Consider the following 17,130-nt stretch of genomic DNA (forward strand, 5'->3'; position numbering starts at 1 on the left):
GGCAATACTATACATGTGGTAAATCATGTATTTTCTTTACAGGTACCTTCCAGTGTGGAAGAGCAGTAGCAGTCGAGTGGAAATGAATCTTGCGCATAAGCAATACAAACGCATGCAAAAACGCATACAAATGCATGCACACGCAGCGTTTTTTCCCGTCATGCATAAGATCATACGGATAAAAAACACTGCGTTTGCGCTTGCAGATGATACGCTGCGCACAGAAACGCTAATGTGAACTTAGCCTTACTGAGCAATCTTTAAGTCTTGCTGTAGTCTTTTGAGACACATGTATTCATTGGCACATTTAATATACTGTTTTGAATCCAGTTGTTTACTAATATGCTATGTTGTTCATTCTGTTAGCACAGTTAGGGATATGCAGTAACTCACATTCAGTATGTGCTGCCTTAACCCTTTGTATAGAGTTGTATGGAATCACAAGATGCTTCTACTTATATTAACCATTTGTTTGTCATCTGCGCTTTCTATAAAAAAGTGCCAGACTGGAGAAGACCTAACCTTTAGCTTGGGAAACTGCCATGTGTGGGTGCTCTGGGGAACAGTTGCCCGCCTTTTCCCTCTTCCTGCCTGTTGCAATGCTGCGGATCCCTCTCTCTCTGCGCTGCTGGCTTCGCTTTGCATGGCACCTTCTCAGGTTAGGTCAGTGACTTCATTGTCATCTATTTAATTTATTTATTTAATTTAATTTATTTAAATTCATGCATTTATTTATTTTGATGATCTTTGTGCATGTTTGATACTTTGTAAAATATGGATATGCATGTGATGGAGCGCCTAAATTGGATCTGTGTTACGGGCGTCATATATTTAAATGGCACCGGTGTACTAATTCTTTCCAAATATCTTACCATGTCCGGTCTGGCCGGTGTGCGCATGCGTCGCCTATGGTTCCTTTTGCTCCCGGTCAGGGCGGCATCTTTAGTGTCTTGCGCAGGCGCTGTGGGTTTTTTCCCATAGCGGGTGGGCGACGCCTGACGCCATCTCTGACGTGGGACGAGGTGCCCCGGGCACGCATGCGCCGCATACACGGCCATGACTGGCCGGCATGCTCCATGTGACACGTCACATGTTGTGTAGCCCGCCCTATTTGAAGGGTCCTGCTCTGGTCTAGGGCACTTCCCCTTGAGAAAGCTAAACACCCGCGTAGGCGAAACGCGCGTCGGGGGTATCCTTGGACTGAATCCTGTCCGGTGCACGCTGCCTCCACACATTCTATTGGTAAGCGCCGCTTTGCTACTGGCACTAGATACTGTGGGGGATATATTGGTTACCCACGGCTGTGATTTGGCTCAAATGTTTGGCTGCTTCCTTGCTAATACCATAGACACGGAATACTGATTATTGGCAGCTTTTGCACCGGTGGAGACTCACTCTATTTTAAACTATCCTTTTGTATTTTATATTATGTAATATGCACTACACTGTGTTTCAAATTATTATGCAAATAATATTTCCTCATATTTTCTCTAAATTACCTATCTGAATTGCAGTCATAGTTATTTTCCAGTCATCTACTATTCTAGTATAATTGCAATGTTTTGGAACAAACTGCCTATGAATACAGTATCTTTATCAAAAAAATAAACACTCAAAATGCATGTTCCAAATTATTATGCACAGCAGAGTTTTCAACCTTTTTTATTTTATTTTGAACAAAAAAATGGTCAATTGTGAAGTTATAAGCATTATGAGCTTATTACAAAATGAAATCAAACAGTTTTCAAGTGAAAACTTTATTCTAGGTGATGTTACATTTGCACATAGGACCCCTTGTTCGAAAGAAGCTTCTGAACTCTCTCGTCCATTGAATTTGTCAGTTTTTGGATGGTTTCTGCTTCAATTGTTTTGCATGTGGACAGAATACCCTCCCAGAGCTGTTGCTTAGATGTGAACTGCCTCCCGCCATCATAGACACTCCTTTTGATGATGCTCCAGAGGTTCTCAATGGGGTTGAGGTCAGGGGAAGATGGTGGCGACACCATAAGTTTGTGCTCTTTTATGCCCATAGCAGCCAGAGATGCAGATGTGTTTTTTTGCAGCATGAGACGGTGCATTATCATGCATGAAAATGATCTTGCTGCGGAAAGCACGGTTCTTCCTCTTGAACCATGGAAGGAAGTGTTGTTTTAGAAACTCCACATAGATTATGGAGTTCATCTTTACCCCTTCAGGGATCATAAAGGGGCCAACAATCTCTCTCCCCATGATTCCAGCCCAAAACATTACTCCACCTCCTTGTTGGTGCCTTAGCCGTGTTTTCATGGGGTGTCCATCAACCAGCCATCCTCCACTCCATCCATCTGGACCATCGAGCGTTGCACGGCACTCATCGGTGAACAAAACAGTTTGGAAGTCAGTCTTCATGTATCGTTTGGCCCACTGGAGCCGTTTCTGCTTGTGTGCAGTGGATAGAGATGGTCGACAGGATGGCTTACGCACAGCTGCAAACCTCTGAAGGACCCTGCATCTTGTTGTTCTGGGGACGTTGGAGGCACCAGCAGCTTCAAAAACATGTCTGCTGCTATGACAAGGCATTTTTGCAGCTGCTCTTTTAACCTTACGCAATTGCCTGTCCTCAATTTATCCTTATCAGCACGCACACGTGTGTGCTGGGAATCAGCTACATACTTCTTGATTGTGCGATGATCACGATGAAGTGTCTTGGCAATGTTGATTGTAGTCATGCCTTGACCTAAATACTCCACAATTTGTTGCTTCTCAGCAGCCGACACATCCTTTTTCTTTCCCATTTTGGCAAAAAATGCCTTTATTTGGACACACCTGCCAAACTAATTTGCACAGGTATCTGCAATTGCTTTCCGTGATATAAAGAGCCCTGACACACATCACCATCAATGAGTTTAAATGACAAACAAGAAAATTCTAACCTTATCACTCCTAAACTCTTTGTGCATAATAATTTGGAACACAGTGTATTTGCATGTTGAATTAATAAATATTTAAATTTTGCACTACTTCCTTGCTCCGTTACTCCTTGGTTTTAATTACAGTACCGTGTATGTCTGGCATGCTCTGCATGTTTTTTGTTTGGCTGTCTAACAGTCACCAAGCATGGCACTCTAGCACCTGCAATATTCAATTGAGTAACAAGTCTAACCGAGCACCCCGATGCTCGATTGTGTATCGAGCAATGGTGACCACGCTCGCTTATCACTAAAAATAAGTGATTTCCATATAGAAGAATTATAGGCAAAATATTTAATTTAAATATTTTTATAATAGTGATATAAAAATATGTAAATTCCCTATAAAAGTCTCTGAGAAAATGAGCCTTGTGATAAGATTTCAGGAATTGTAGAACATTAAATTTAGCTTAAGCTAGACCAAGCACCTACAGATGATTGCTTTAATGATTCATTGTGGAATAAGCAGGTGGATGCTGCAGGCAATATTGCCAGTTGCCGCAAATCTATTCCCCAGGATACAGCTGTAGTGACAAGCTTTTCTAATGGTGTTTGACATCTTAATTTTAATAGAGTGAAAATGTACAAGTGAATTTCTCTAAAGAAATTGTGCGAAGCGAGTCCAAATTAACTCACCTTTAAGAATCTTTGGGCTACGGCTGGGTTTTATCAATTGCACTGTATGTTTACATGGTTGTACAACTGCCTTCCCATTAAGTTTTAAGTCTGCAGGTTGATTAAATAAACTAGTGTGTTTTTAGCAAAATATTTTAATTAGTTAAAGAGAAATAAAATCTATAATTGTAAATGAGCCCCTGATTATAAGATTATGGATTACTTTATCAAAAAAATAGATGAGACTTTACCAAAACTCATCTTCAGAAAAAAATATCCATATGAAAATTGAGCCATGACATATTTTTGTATCCTAATAAATAATTTAACAACCTTCAGCTCAATCTCAAACCATGGCGACTTAATAGACTGATGAATGCTCTGTAGGAAGATCGATCTTGTGCAAGGCTAGATAGGTCCACCAGGATCTTCTCTGCCATTATCTAGATTGTATCAAGCCATCAGGTTGCTGGTCATTCACCTTGCTCCTTCTATTCTTCTGACCATGATGTCCTTCTCCTGTGATTGCTCTCTTCATCTGATGTGTCCAAAGTAGGCAAGTCGTATCTTGGTGATCCTTGCTTCGAGTGACATGTCTGGCTTGAGTTGTTCCAAAATTGATTTGTTTGTCCTTCTTGCCATCCATGGCATTGATAACATCCTTCTCCAGCATAACATTTCAAATGCATTGATTTTTTTTCTGTCTTGTTTCTTTTTTGTCCAGGTTTTGCATCTATATGTTTCTACATAAAATATGTCTTTTTTGACAGTGAAATGTTTCTCGATTTGAAAACCTTGTCCAGTGACTTCATTGTTGATTTGCTTATAGCTATTCTCCTATTGACTTCCAGTGACGTCACTGCATCTTGAGTAATCATCGATCCACATAGGTTGAAGTCCTTCCAGTTTGGCTCCGTCCATCCCAATTGTGTCCTGGTTGTACCTGGCAGTAGTCAATATCTTTGTCTTCTTTGTATTGGGAAGCAGTCCCATGTTCGAGCTTTCCATCTTGACACTCCGTAATACCGTATGTTTTAGACTATAACACGCACTTTTTCCCCAAAAAAAATGTGAGGAAAATGGGGGGTGCGTCTTATAGTTGGAATGCAGGTTACCGGCAGTGGTGTGACGGCGGCAGAGGTGTGGCGATGATGAGGCGCAGTGAGCGGTATGGCGTAAGCAGGGTCCCTTCCACAGGTGAGGTGACGCAGCGGCCCGGTATCCTATGTGAGCAGCAGAGCCGGGTGAATCACGGCTTTCTCGGTGGTGGTGGCCATCTTCCTGAGGCCGCGCGTATGCATATGGAGTGCTCTGCTTCCTGGGGCTTCAGGAAAATGGCCGCAGGAGGCCGCGCTTGCGCAGATGGAGATCGCGGTCTGAAACCGAGTTCGCAGATTTAAATCTCAGCTTCAGGAAAATGGCCACCGCGAACTCCATCTGCGCACGCGCGGCCTCCCGCGGCCATTTTCCTGAAGGCCCGGGAAGCAGAGCACTCCATGTGCGCATGCGCGGCCTCAGGAAGATGACCGCCGCCACCGAGAAACCGGTGATTAACCTGGCTCTGCTGCTTGCCTTGGATACCATGCCGCAGCGTCACCTCACCTGTGGAAAGGACCCTGCTCACGCCATACCGCTCATTATCCCCGCACCTCTGCCATCGCCACACCACTGCTGCAACCCCCCCATGGACAGCAGGCCGTGGCATCGCCCACCTTAACAGGAAGGGACCCTGCTCAGGTGCACGCCGTACCGCATCACCGCACCTCTGCCGACACCATGCCTCCTGTGACCCTGCTCTGCCACAGTCAGCCCTCAGGTAAGATACTGTAAATTCGGACAATAAGACGAACCCACATCTTATAAAAAATCTTTTTTTCTGCAATTTTCACCGGTGCGTGTTATGGTCCGGTGCATCTTATAGTCCGAAAAATACGGTAAGTCCTTCCTTCCATCTACACTTGTTGCTATCAATGGTGTATCGTCTGCATATTTAAGATTGTTGATGATTTGTCCAGTAATTTTGATTCCTTCTTTTTTGGCTAGTCCAGTCTTCCTGAAAATAGCTTCTACATATAAATTGAAGAGAAATGCTGACAGAATGCAGCCTTGTCAAACTCCTTGCTCTACTTTGAACCATGCAGTGTCGCCATGTTCTTTTTGGACTGTTGCATTTTGGTTGATATAAAAGTTCATAATGAGGCTTATCAGATGGTTTAGCACACCCATATCCTTCATGGTATTTGTGACGCTGAGTCAGTTCTCATGGACAAGCTGTGAATTGGAATAGTCGAGGAGTCTGAGTCCAATAGCCAGGAGGGAACGTCATAAACAGAGGGAAGAGACAAAGTCATATTCAGGTAACAACAGTCCGTGGTCAAAATACAAGGAGGATAGCGGATCAGAACAAAGGGCTTAAACAGACGGATGGTCAGAACAAGATCCAAGATCAGGCAATGATACATCAACATGCAAAATACAATGCATAGAGTAAGTCAAGCACACATAGCTGAAGATATGGCTAACAGCTATCTGGGACTGCCAGCTCAGTTAAATAGCTGAATAATCAAGGGAAGAGGGAGCATCTGATGACAGATCAGCACCTCACAGTTTCAGATTGGACGACCGGGCTGTCAGTAAAAACAGACAGCTCAGCACTCCCCTGTACCAGACTCTACTCAGTCACTACACAGACAGCTCAGCACTGAGGGGATGAATTGTTACAGTATTCCAAAGTTTCTGGTGATCACACATAAAGGTTTTACTGTAGTTGATGAAGCAAAAACATCTCCCTGTTCTATTCTTTGGCCTTTTCCATTATCCATCTAACGTTTGCAATTACATCTCTTGTTCCTCTCCCTTTTCTAAATCCAGCTTTTTCCTCTGGCAGCTGTTTTTCATAGCAAGGCTGTAACTGTCTTTGTAGGATGTTAAGTATTATTTTGCTGTCATGAGGTCTGAGTGCAGGAGTGCGATAGTTTTATGATAGTATAGTAACTACTGATTCCTGTACAGACTAGAGATCCTGACCCTGCAGTCCTTAGTGGTTCTTGGGTGAACTGAGATAGCCCTAACAAATGATTAGATAATGGCAACTCAGACCAATGCTGCCTGAAAGGCCGTCGAGTGCTTTACCTTCCTTCTAAAGACCCAGAGGATGGAATAGAGTGCAAATTACCTACAGAAGGGAAAGTGTGTATAAATAGAAAGAGATCCCAGAGTGAGTAAAATAAACCATAAAATACAAAAGAAAGGATTAGGTATGTACTGTTTGAGAATATGCCGCCTACTTCCTTAAAAGAAACAGAAGATAGGTTCAGGGTAATGAACATAAACAGCAGAGAGATAAACCCTAGCTAGTCTTTCATTGACTGGCTTCAATTACAGCAGTATGGCTGCATATCCAAATTACAATATCACCAGCAAGACATACCAGCAAGGTGATCATATATAAAAAGACTCAAGGATAATGGAAATGAAACATCCAAAGAATAGGTGTATCTACTATGGCTCGTCAGGCAGAGGAGCCGACCGCAAGTCATAAGCTCAAGGGTTCAAACCCTGAGGCATGTGACAGTTTCCACGGTTGGTAGCTTCTCCCATCTATGGAATAGGAATAAACACCGATCTTGTCCAGTCCTTGGGTCATTTACCAGATAATCTTATTAATGTGTCCCTGCTATGTTCTGTTTAATGGCTCTGTCCAATCATGAATAGCTTCTCCAGTTCATGGTCGGCACATACCACAGCTCAAGGCCAGCAGGGGAAAAATAAGTCACTTATGATAAGTGAATATAAACACAAAATAGCAGGGATTTGCAGCTGCTGCTTTCTGAAGTAACGTTTCAATGTGTCACTGGTGTGTCAGAGGCTGCAGACAGTCGCACTGCATCTGGCTGCAGAAGGTCTCAGCGGTTGGCCTTGCAGACTAGTGGCCACCTCCCACAGTCTTAATGATGTCACCTGGATCTGGGTGTTTATAACTCCCAACTTCCTGTTGGGAGTTGTGGGTGTTAATTTCAATTTGCACTTCCCTGTTGAGGCTTGGAACTGCCGCAGACGGCTAGTGTTATCTTGGATTTTGAAGGACGACAGTGTTTCTGTGTCTACTGAAGCTAAATGTTCCCTTGTTTTGTGTATCCTATTTGTCTTTAGCAGTAGAGAGGATTGATTAGCGCTCATTCTGTCCTTTCCAGGGCAGGGCTCATCGCCAGGGTCAGGCAGGGATTAGGTATCCTGCTCGGCAATAGGCCTGGAACCTATATGGGGACAGACAAGGTGACTTAGATCTGTCTAGGGATCTACACTCCCCCTTTCCCTAGTGTTTGGTTCCCTTTCCCCTCATCCCTTGGTGCTGCACTTAGTTTGTCCTACACTGTGTGTGACATTATGCCTGTTTTATCACAGGAGTGTTTCTGATGCATCACCAGCCCACTGAGCTTATCATAAATTCAGCCAGTGATGGAGCTCCAGCGGCTGCTGAGCTCGTATTTCACTGACTTGATTTATGATGATCTCACTGGACTGGTGAAACATTAACTCCTGTGATGAAACAGGCAGATAAATGTGTAGCCTCAGAAAAAAAGCAGCTGCTAGCCCCTGCCGTCTTGTCTGTATACTCACTTATCATAAGTGACTTGTGCTATCTCTCCTGGCCAGGAGCTGTGGTGTGTGCAGACCATGAACTGGAGCATCTCTGCATGATCGGACACAGCCGTTATACAGTTAATAGCAGGGGTATATTTATAAGATTATTTCAGCACAGACTTTTTTTTAAACACATCCAGTTGTGAAATGTATTATTTTTCCAAGATTTATGTATTAAAATGTACTTTGTTCATGGGTCAACTCCTTTAAGTCTATCAATACGGAATATGGGAAAGTCTGGAAAGTTGCAGAACTGTATGTAGCCAAGGGACAGGTGGGGGGAACAATAACTTGGTAAATCATCTTATTGAATGAGGACACCAGAAACCACTTTACCACCAAAGACTTTTCTATTCTACATTCACCCAAAACACCTCTTACAGGTCCTGTTACATATTTTGTGTTGAAGCTCAGGAGTTAAAAGGGATTTAACAGTACTTTCATAATAGTTATATACTAATAGGCCATCAATTTCAAATAGGTGGGAATCCAATGCTTGGCACCAATCGGCTGACTAAAGTGGTCCTGATCCTCTGACCAGCGCTTTAGTTGTTCACCAGGCACACAGCACCATACATGCTATGGTTGTGTCTGGCATTGCTGCTCAGCCCAATACACTTGAGCTGCCGAGAGATACAATAACAGAAATGACTACTGTATGGCCTTCGAAATGAAATGATTTGCAGAGGTGCCAAGAGTTGTATCCTTAGCGATCTGATATTGACAACCTGTTTTACGGCAGAGACATAATGCCGTATTTCTCCTGCGACAATCACATCGTAAAACTTGTGCTGGCTGTCAGCTCTCCTAACCTGAGCTTGACAGCTGCATGGTAATCCATCATGCTGTCATGCTCAGGTCAGGAGAGGTGCCGGCCAGTCCGTGCAGTGCGATGCGATTATCGCATGAGAAATATGGCAGTGTGTCTCTGCCCTTAAGCATAGGCTATCAATATAAAAGTCCTGGAAAATTCTTTTTAAGTTGATCTGCCACTAAATTTCATAATACGAACTGAATGCATTTTTTTCATGTCAATATAGCTGTGTTATCCTCAAATTAAAACCTTAAGATTTAAAAAAAAGTTCATACAGCCACTCTTCCTTGGATTTTTTTTTAATGTAAGTACATTTAATTCATCAAGTCTAAGAAGCCTATTTTCATCAAGTCTAAGAAGCCTATTTAAAAGTTTATTCAGTTTTTATTAGAGTATTTGTCCAAGAATATTTATTTATAGCGTCATTCTTGTCCAAAGGCTTTTTGCATGCAACACCTAACAAGGAAGCAACACAGAATTAATTTTTCTGCATTTACCTTAATAGAAATTAGCTACAGTGCCATTGGTGGTAAACTTCTTGATTATGTTGCGCACCATGGACAAAGAAACATCAAGATCTCTGGAGATGGATTTGTAACTTTAGATTGTTTTTTTTTTCAACAATTTAGTTTCTCAAGTCCTCAGACGGTTCAAGTCTCCTTTTTGTTCTCCATGCTTAGTGTGGCACACACAGACACGCAAAGACTGACTCAACTTCTCCCCTTTTTATCTGGTTTCCGGTGTGATTTTCATATATCGCACAGCTGTTACTTGCCATAGGTGAGTTTGAATGAGTATAACATACTTGAAACACAGTTGTTCCCACAATTTTGGAAAGCTGCCAACAAATTTGTCCTGACCATTTTGAGGGTTTTGTGTGAAATTATGTCCTATTTGACTTTTTTCTCTATTTTGTTGTGTTGTTCCAATACATACAAAGGGAAGAAACCTGTGTATAACAAAAAATGTGTAATTGCAATAATTTTCTAGGAGAAGTACTTCACTTTCTGAAACAATTTTAAGGGTGTCAACACTTTCGTTCATGACTGTACATAACAGAAGCTGAAGGTTTTGACGACAGCATCCATTTAGCAACTGATTCCTGTCGTCAGTGATGTCAGCCACTCCAATCTTCGGCTTACAGACACTTTGTTGATATAAATCAAACTGAAACTGGATGCGATCCAACATAATAAAAAGAGAAAAAACTGCACAAATTGTCAGGAAACACTATATGCAAGTGATTGCACCAGTTTGGCTACAGTACAGAGTGTTTTTCCTGGTGGGATAGTAAACTCCAGATCATACCACTTTCCTTTGTCCAATCCTATAAATTATATATTGTGTACTGTGTTAGGCTGGTTAGCTCTCGTTTTTCCTTGGATTTAGCATACTTTGGCTTTGTTTCCCTGCACATTGCTGGCTGCAGAATGAGTTAATTGAGAATTCGTCAGTGAACTGTGATGGCAGGAAATTTGTAACTCTTTTATCTTGTCTTCTCAACACCTCTGTGCTGACTCATGACCACAGACCACATAAACGTTGCAGCTGAACTTGGATGTGGTCATAAATCAGTTGAAAGGCTCCGAAGAAAGATGGAGAAAAGTTTCCAAACTCACCATCAAAATGAGTTCACCAGTTCCCCCATCAGTACTGTCACTTGCTGGGGCGGTGCTGGTCTCTGCTTTTTCAACACATGGCTCTCTTTCTTACTACGCATTGTCTTGCCAGTGTAGGGTGCGCAGGGCGGTAGTCATGGGCGAGGGGCTGCTGTGTTTTTGCACCCCACAAGTAAATAATGTCCCATCTCCCTTGTGCATTGTATGAATTGGATTACACTCACGGTTTGGCTGGAAGCCGTTGCTGGCTCCACATTCCCGGAACTTGGATCAGTCGTACATTGAACAGGAGACACTTGATTATTTTCAAACAAGTGAACTTTACTGGACAGTCCTATTTCCACCTTAGTTACAGCACAATACAATGTTACAGTCACAGCTTTTTCAGTCTGATTTATCCCTTTCTGCTCTGGCACCCCTGGCCCCTGAGATACTCTGTTCAGTGCCACAACTTTCATGAGTTCCGACTTGCTTTACTGACACAGTTCACTGTTGTGAATTCCGTCTGGGCTCCCTCTGGTGGCCTTTAGCGATACTGCGGGTCTGGAGCTGGGCTCAGCTGCCTCATTTCCTGCTATGCTGGTTCCTATTTAACTCCACCTGGACCTTTACTTGTTGCCTGCTGTCGTTGTATTCAGTACTGGTTCTGACCTCTCCTGGATCTCCCTGGTGACCTGTCTCTTTCTGAGAAGCTAAGTCTTGCTAGTTCTTTTTGCTCATTGTATCCTCGAATATGTTTCTCAGTATATGATGTGTTCAGTCCAGCTTGCTGATATGTGATTTTTCGCTTGCTGGTAGCTCTGGGGTGCAGAGTGCGCCCCTCACATCGTGAGTCGGTGTGGGGGTTCTTGTACTTTCTGCGTGGATAGTTTTTGATAGTTTTGTACCGACCGCACAGATCCCTTGCTTTCTTCTGTCTATTTAGTGTTAGCGGGCCTCATTTGCTTAAACCTGTTTTTCATTCCTACGTTTGTATTTTCCCCTTAACTCACCGTTATTATTTGTGGGGGGCTGTCTAAACTTTGGGGTTATTTCTCTGAGGCAAGTGAGGCTTTGCTTTCTCTCTAGGGGTAGCCAGTTTCTTAGGCTGTGAAGAGGCGTCTAGGTTTTTAGGTAACGCTCCACGGCTGCCTTTAGTGTGTGTGGATAGGATCAGGATTGCGGTCGGTATAGTTCCCACATTCCTGGAGCTTGTCCTATAATTCAGGTTTACCTATCAGGTCAGTTTTGTGATCCTACCACCGGATCATAACAGTTCACCATCTGGTTTCTCCTGGATGGTGAATAAGGCATTTTCCTCTACCTAATGCTGGCCGTAGGCCCCGGACTTCCAGGAAGGTCTGCTAAAGTTCGTGAATGCTGTCCGCATATTGCCCAAGAGATTGTGCTTTCCTGTGCTTTTCAGCCCTCTGGCTTTGGACTCCACAAGTTCAGTTATTCTATTTAATCTATCATCTTATCTCTATCTGACAAAAAAACAAAATGTATCAGGATTCATTTTGGATTTGTGGCAGCTCTTGTTTCACTATAATTTAAGTGTAGCTTTTTTCCTTTCAGGCAAGCAAGGTTTAATGTCAGTTTGCTTGCTAGCAGTTGCTTTGTTGCTAGTCAGCTGATGTGAGTGGTGACCACTCCCGCCATCGATTAAATAGTCATCTGAAGCATCACCTGACTGTTGGTGATAGAGTTTTTCTCTGGAGACCAGCTGAGGAGTTGGTAGCTCTCTGGTGCCAGCACATATCAGCTGCTTGAGGTCCTGGTTCCATATCCTCTGCTGTGTGGAGATTGCAGAAGTTTGAAAGCTAAGTTTTCTTATTCCCTGTCTTAGTCTCTCGCGCTTGTCACTACCCCCTATGTTTACTCTCTTGCGCTTGTCACTACCCCCTATGTTTACACCAACTGCAGTGGTGAGGCTAGCATCCTTGCCGGCCTGTGCACTAGCCAGGGAATAGTAAGGTGACAGTGAGGGACTAGGCACTTGATGGTGGCGAGGGGAAGGACCTGCATAGGGCGTTAGGGGAGCATATGGATAGGCACAGGCTGTTTTAGGAGGTGCCCCATCCCTGGTTCCTTATTGTTAGGGCCTTCCTCTCCTTTTTTCTATCCCCGTTGTTGGTGTTAGTTGTGCCATTCGCTGGACTGACCACTGAAATATTGACCACTGCTATGTGGAATGTCCGGGAATTTGTTCACCCATAGTTAGATGATAACTAAAAACATATGACCTCTTGCACAATCAATATTCAGTCATTCCTATTTTATTCAGAATGGAAATGTAACCATTTCTTTAACATGGGTCATGACAAAATGCTTCCTCATACAACTACCCTTGCCCCTCCCAAACTGGGGCTGTCCCGGAATACTTTGACTGTTCCTGTGCTAGACTTAACTATTTCCTGCTTCTGCGCCCTCCACTGCACTTCCCCATTCCAATCTATATCTATCATTGCATCCTATCTCTATACCTAGTACTGAGGAAAGAAGCGCATGTTTGTCCTGGAACCACTCTTACATCAGCTCATTACTTCTTATCAGACCTGGGGAGCGAGCGCACTGTCACTGTGCATATTGGACAGTGACAAGATCGTACTGAGCATATGTCAGAATTGACAGCTAACATGCTCAGTATAACAAGGACAAGCCCAATTCATGAAACGGACATCACTGACACTTTGTTTCAGGAAGGGGGCTGAAGCTGCGTCAGTGACCGCAGCTTCTCCTCCATGATACGAGTAGTAAAGAAAGCAAAACATTGTACATACTATGTCATTCACATAAACTGTACACATTAGCTCTCGTGATACTGTATGCACTCGAAATACACAAAAAGGCACCCGTTTTAATAGTGAGGGAAGAGGAGCATGTTTGTCCCAGAAACACGCTTACATCAGCTCATTACTTCTGATCAGAACTGGGGAGCCAGCGCACTGTCATTGTGCATTGGAAGCATGTTTAGTAGAGCAAGGACAAGCCAAGCTCTTGACGTGACTTATTGACACTTCCAGGGAGGGGGCATAGGCATGGTTTCTGCCCTCTAATGATGATGAGTATTAAAAAAAAAGTGAAAAAAGTAGTTAGGAAAACAAAAGTATTGCACATAGTCATTAGAAACAATCTATACATGTCAATTCCTCTAGAGCAAGTATATTTTTTCTTTTCACTCCCTGCATTGGCTAAAGGCCACCATACACATTAGATTAAATTTGGCTGAACATGCCAATTTCTATGGGATCAGCCTACCAGCTAATGTGTATGGAAGTCTCTTGACTGTCCCCAATGAATGATCCTTTTGGTCAGTGGGGAGATAATCCACTGCCATATGATTCTGTCAGCAGCTCTTTCATATAGATCACAGGAGTGCTTGACCCATCACTCAGTCAACATCTATAATGCCTATACAATACTATATTAGGAAAATTATTCAGAATACTAAATAGTACCCAATGCCGGAAATTTTTAATAAATTTGCTAAAATTACTACATTTCTGGGGGGGGGGGGTCAGTCCAGTTGGGGTTCAGAGTGTACATTAATGTGAAAAGAACTTTTTTGAATTTACCAAATGGCTGCAATGAAACAAAAGATTGAAAAATTTAAAGGGGTATGAATACTTTCCGTACCCACTGTAGAGTCAAGTGAAGCACAGTTATGGAGTCAAATCAAGTTGTTACACTGGTGGCTCCTTTTGCAGGACCACGCTGGTATCAGAGAGCTCTTTACTGCCAGCCATTCTTTTACTAATATATAGTCAGACTAGGTACAATTTGCTCCCTAACCCCCAAATAAAGTGATGCTTTACATATGGTAGTCTTTAAGGGCTTTTCAAGTGAAAAAAGCTATCACCTTGACAGGTGATAAGTTACTGATGGGTGATAGCCACACTGCTGGGGGCGGCAGAAGGGGGAATCTATATCCCTGATAGAGCACTTTTATTGCCGCAGATCAGATGCCCAAGCACCACTTCAATCCTTCTTTATGGGCTACCGGAAATGGCCTAGCGCAGTGCTGGCCAGCCCTGAAGAGAATGAATGGAGTGGTGTTCAACAGCGACACTGCCGATAACGTATTCTCACTGGACAGCCCCTTTAAGGGGTTTTAAATCTGCTCTTTACTATTTATTATGTGCTCAGGTACAATGACTTTGAGATGTCTGTTACATTAACTACTGTAGTAATATATCATCTCTATTCATGTATATCATCCATTGTGATCAGTATCCCATAACATAGACCCTGTATCACGGCTTACAGTCTTTATCGTCTGATTGTTACATAACCATATAAAACATTACATAACCTGACAATATAATTAAAGTCTGTAACTATTTATAGGTTTCTCTTTATAGGTTAGGACAACACAGTGACGTTGTTTGCTCGACTGTTGTGCAACCAAAGCTTCCATACATAAGTACCGAGTCACACAATTTGTGCAAATTTATATTTCAACTATTTCTGATTGCAGCTTTGCTGCCATGTGACTTTCGTCAGATGGAGACATGTTCAGTCTCACAGCGATGGCGTACTCTCTACTGATATTTTACCACTAAAAATTGAGAAAAATCAATTTTTCAAAAGCTTGAAAGTTGTATTTAAATTCTCCTCTAAAGCCTGCGTTGGACACGTTTATTTCGAGACTCGATAGATTCATTATAGAAAAATAAATAAAAGAGAACATCCATGATAACTACAAATAAATTATTAACAGTAAGTGTACTATAATCCCTTGTTCTAATCTGAAGAGTCACATACAAGTGCTTCTCACTAAATTAGAATATCATCAAAAAATTAATTTATTTCAGTTCTTCAATACAAAAAGTGAAACTCATATATAGAGTCATTACAGAGTGATCTCTTTCATGTGTTTATTTCTGTTAATGTTAATGATTGTGGCTTACAGTCAATGAAAACCCAAAAGCCATTATCTCAGTAAATTAGAATACTTTATAACACCCGCTTAAAAAATGATTTTAAAATCTGAAATTTTGGCCTATTGAAATGTACAGTATGTTCAGTAAATGCACTCACTACTTGGCCGGGGCTCCTTTTGCATCAATTACTGCATCAATGTGGTGTGGCATGGTGGCAATCAGCCTCTGACACTGCTGAGCCTTCAGCTCATCTGCATTGTTGGGTGTGGTGTCTCTCATCTTCCTCTTGACAATACCCCATAGAATATGGGGTTAAGGTCAGGTGAGTTTGCTGGCCAATCAAGAACAGTGATACCGTTGTTTATAGTCCAGATATTGGTACTTTTTGCAGTGTGGACACGTCAACATGTGCCACGTCCTGCTGGAGAATGAAATTTCCATCTCCAAAAAGCTTGTCGGCAGAGGGATGCATGAGGTGCTCTAAAATTTCCTAGTAGACGGCTGCACTAACTTTGGTCTTGATAAAACACAGTGGACCTACACCAGCAAATGACATGGCTCCCCGAACCATCCATGATTGTGGAAACTTCACACTAGACTTCAAGCAGCTTGGATTGTGGCCTCTCCACTCTTCCTCCAGATTCTGGGACCTTGATTTCCAAATGAAATGTAAAATTTACTTTCATCTGAAACCTTGGACCACTGAGCAACAGTCCAGTTCTTTTTCTCCTTGGCCCAGGTAAGACGCTTCTGGCATTGTCTATTAGTCATGAGTGGCTTGACACAAGGAATGTAACACTTGTAGCCCATGTCCTGGATACGTCTGTGTGTGGTGGCTCTTGAACCTTTTTCTACCACACTTTTCCTTCCACTCAACTTTCCATTAATATGCTTGGATACAGCACTCTGTGAATTGCTGGCTTCTTTAGAAATGACCTTTTGTGGCTTATCCTCCTTGTGGAGTTTGTCAATGACTGCTTTCTGGACATTGTCAAGTCAGTAGTCTTCCCTATATTTGTGGAGCCTACTGGAACAGACGAAAGGGACCTTTTTAAACGCTTAGGAAGCCTTTGCAGGTGTTTTTAGTTAATCATTCAAATTTCCTGAGATAATGACTTTTGGGTTTTCATTGGCTGTAAGTCATAATCGTCAACATTATCAGAAATAAACACTTGAACTAGATCACTCTGTAATGACTCTAATATATGAGTTTCACTTTTTTTTAACTTTTTGATGATATTCTTATTTACTGAGAAGCACTTTTAGTTGTTGCTCATTGCAAATATCTGATTCTGGTCATGTAATAAATTAAAATTTATTTCATGAAGTAGGAATTTGTGGATTTTAGGAATTTTTATTACATGAATTTTAACTTCTATATTGGAGGTCTACATGGTAAAGAATTCTAATTGTTGAGACAGCCAAGTTAGCGTATGGAGACCTATATACCATGCAATGATCATCTGGGAAAATAGATATGCAAATCACCTCTTCAGAGAGGAAGAGGACTTGAAGTCTAGCGCCACCTATGGGAAGTAGCAATCCTAAAAGTCAATAATGACCATTTAAGTAGGTCTTCACTAATCTATATAATTGTCTAAGGGTCATTTCCGCCTTTCTGTCTG

The sequence above is a fragment of the Ranitomeya variabilis genome, chromosome 2, assembly GCF_051348905.1.
Source record: "Ranitomeya variabilis isolate aRanVar5 chromosome 2, aRanVar5.hap1, whole genome shotgun sequence".
NCBI lineage: Eukaryota > Metazoa > Chordata > Amphibia > Anura > Dendrobatidae > Ranitomeya > Ranitomeya variabilis.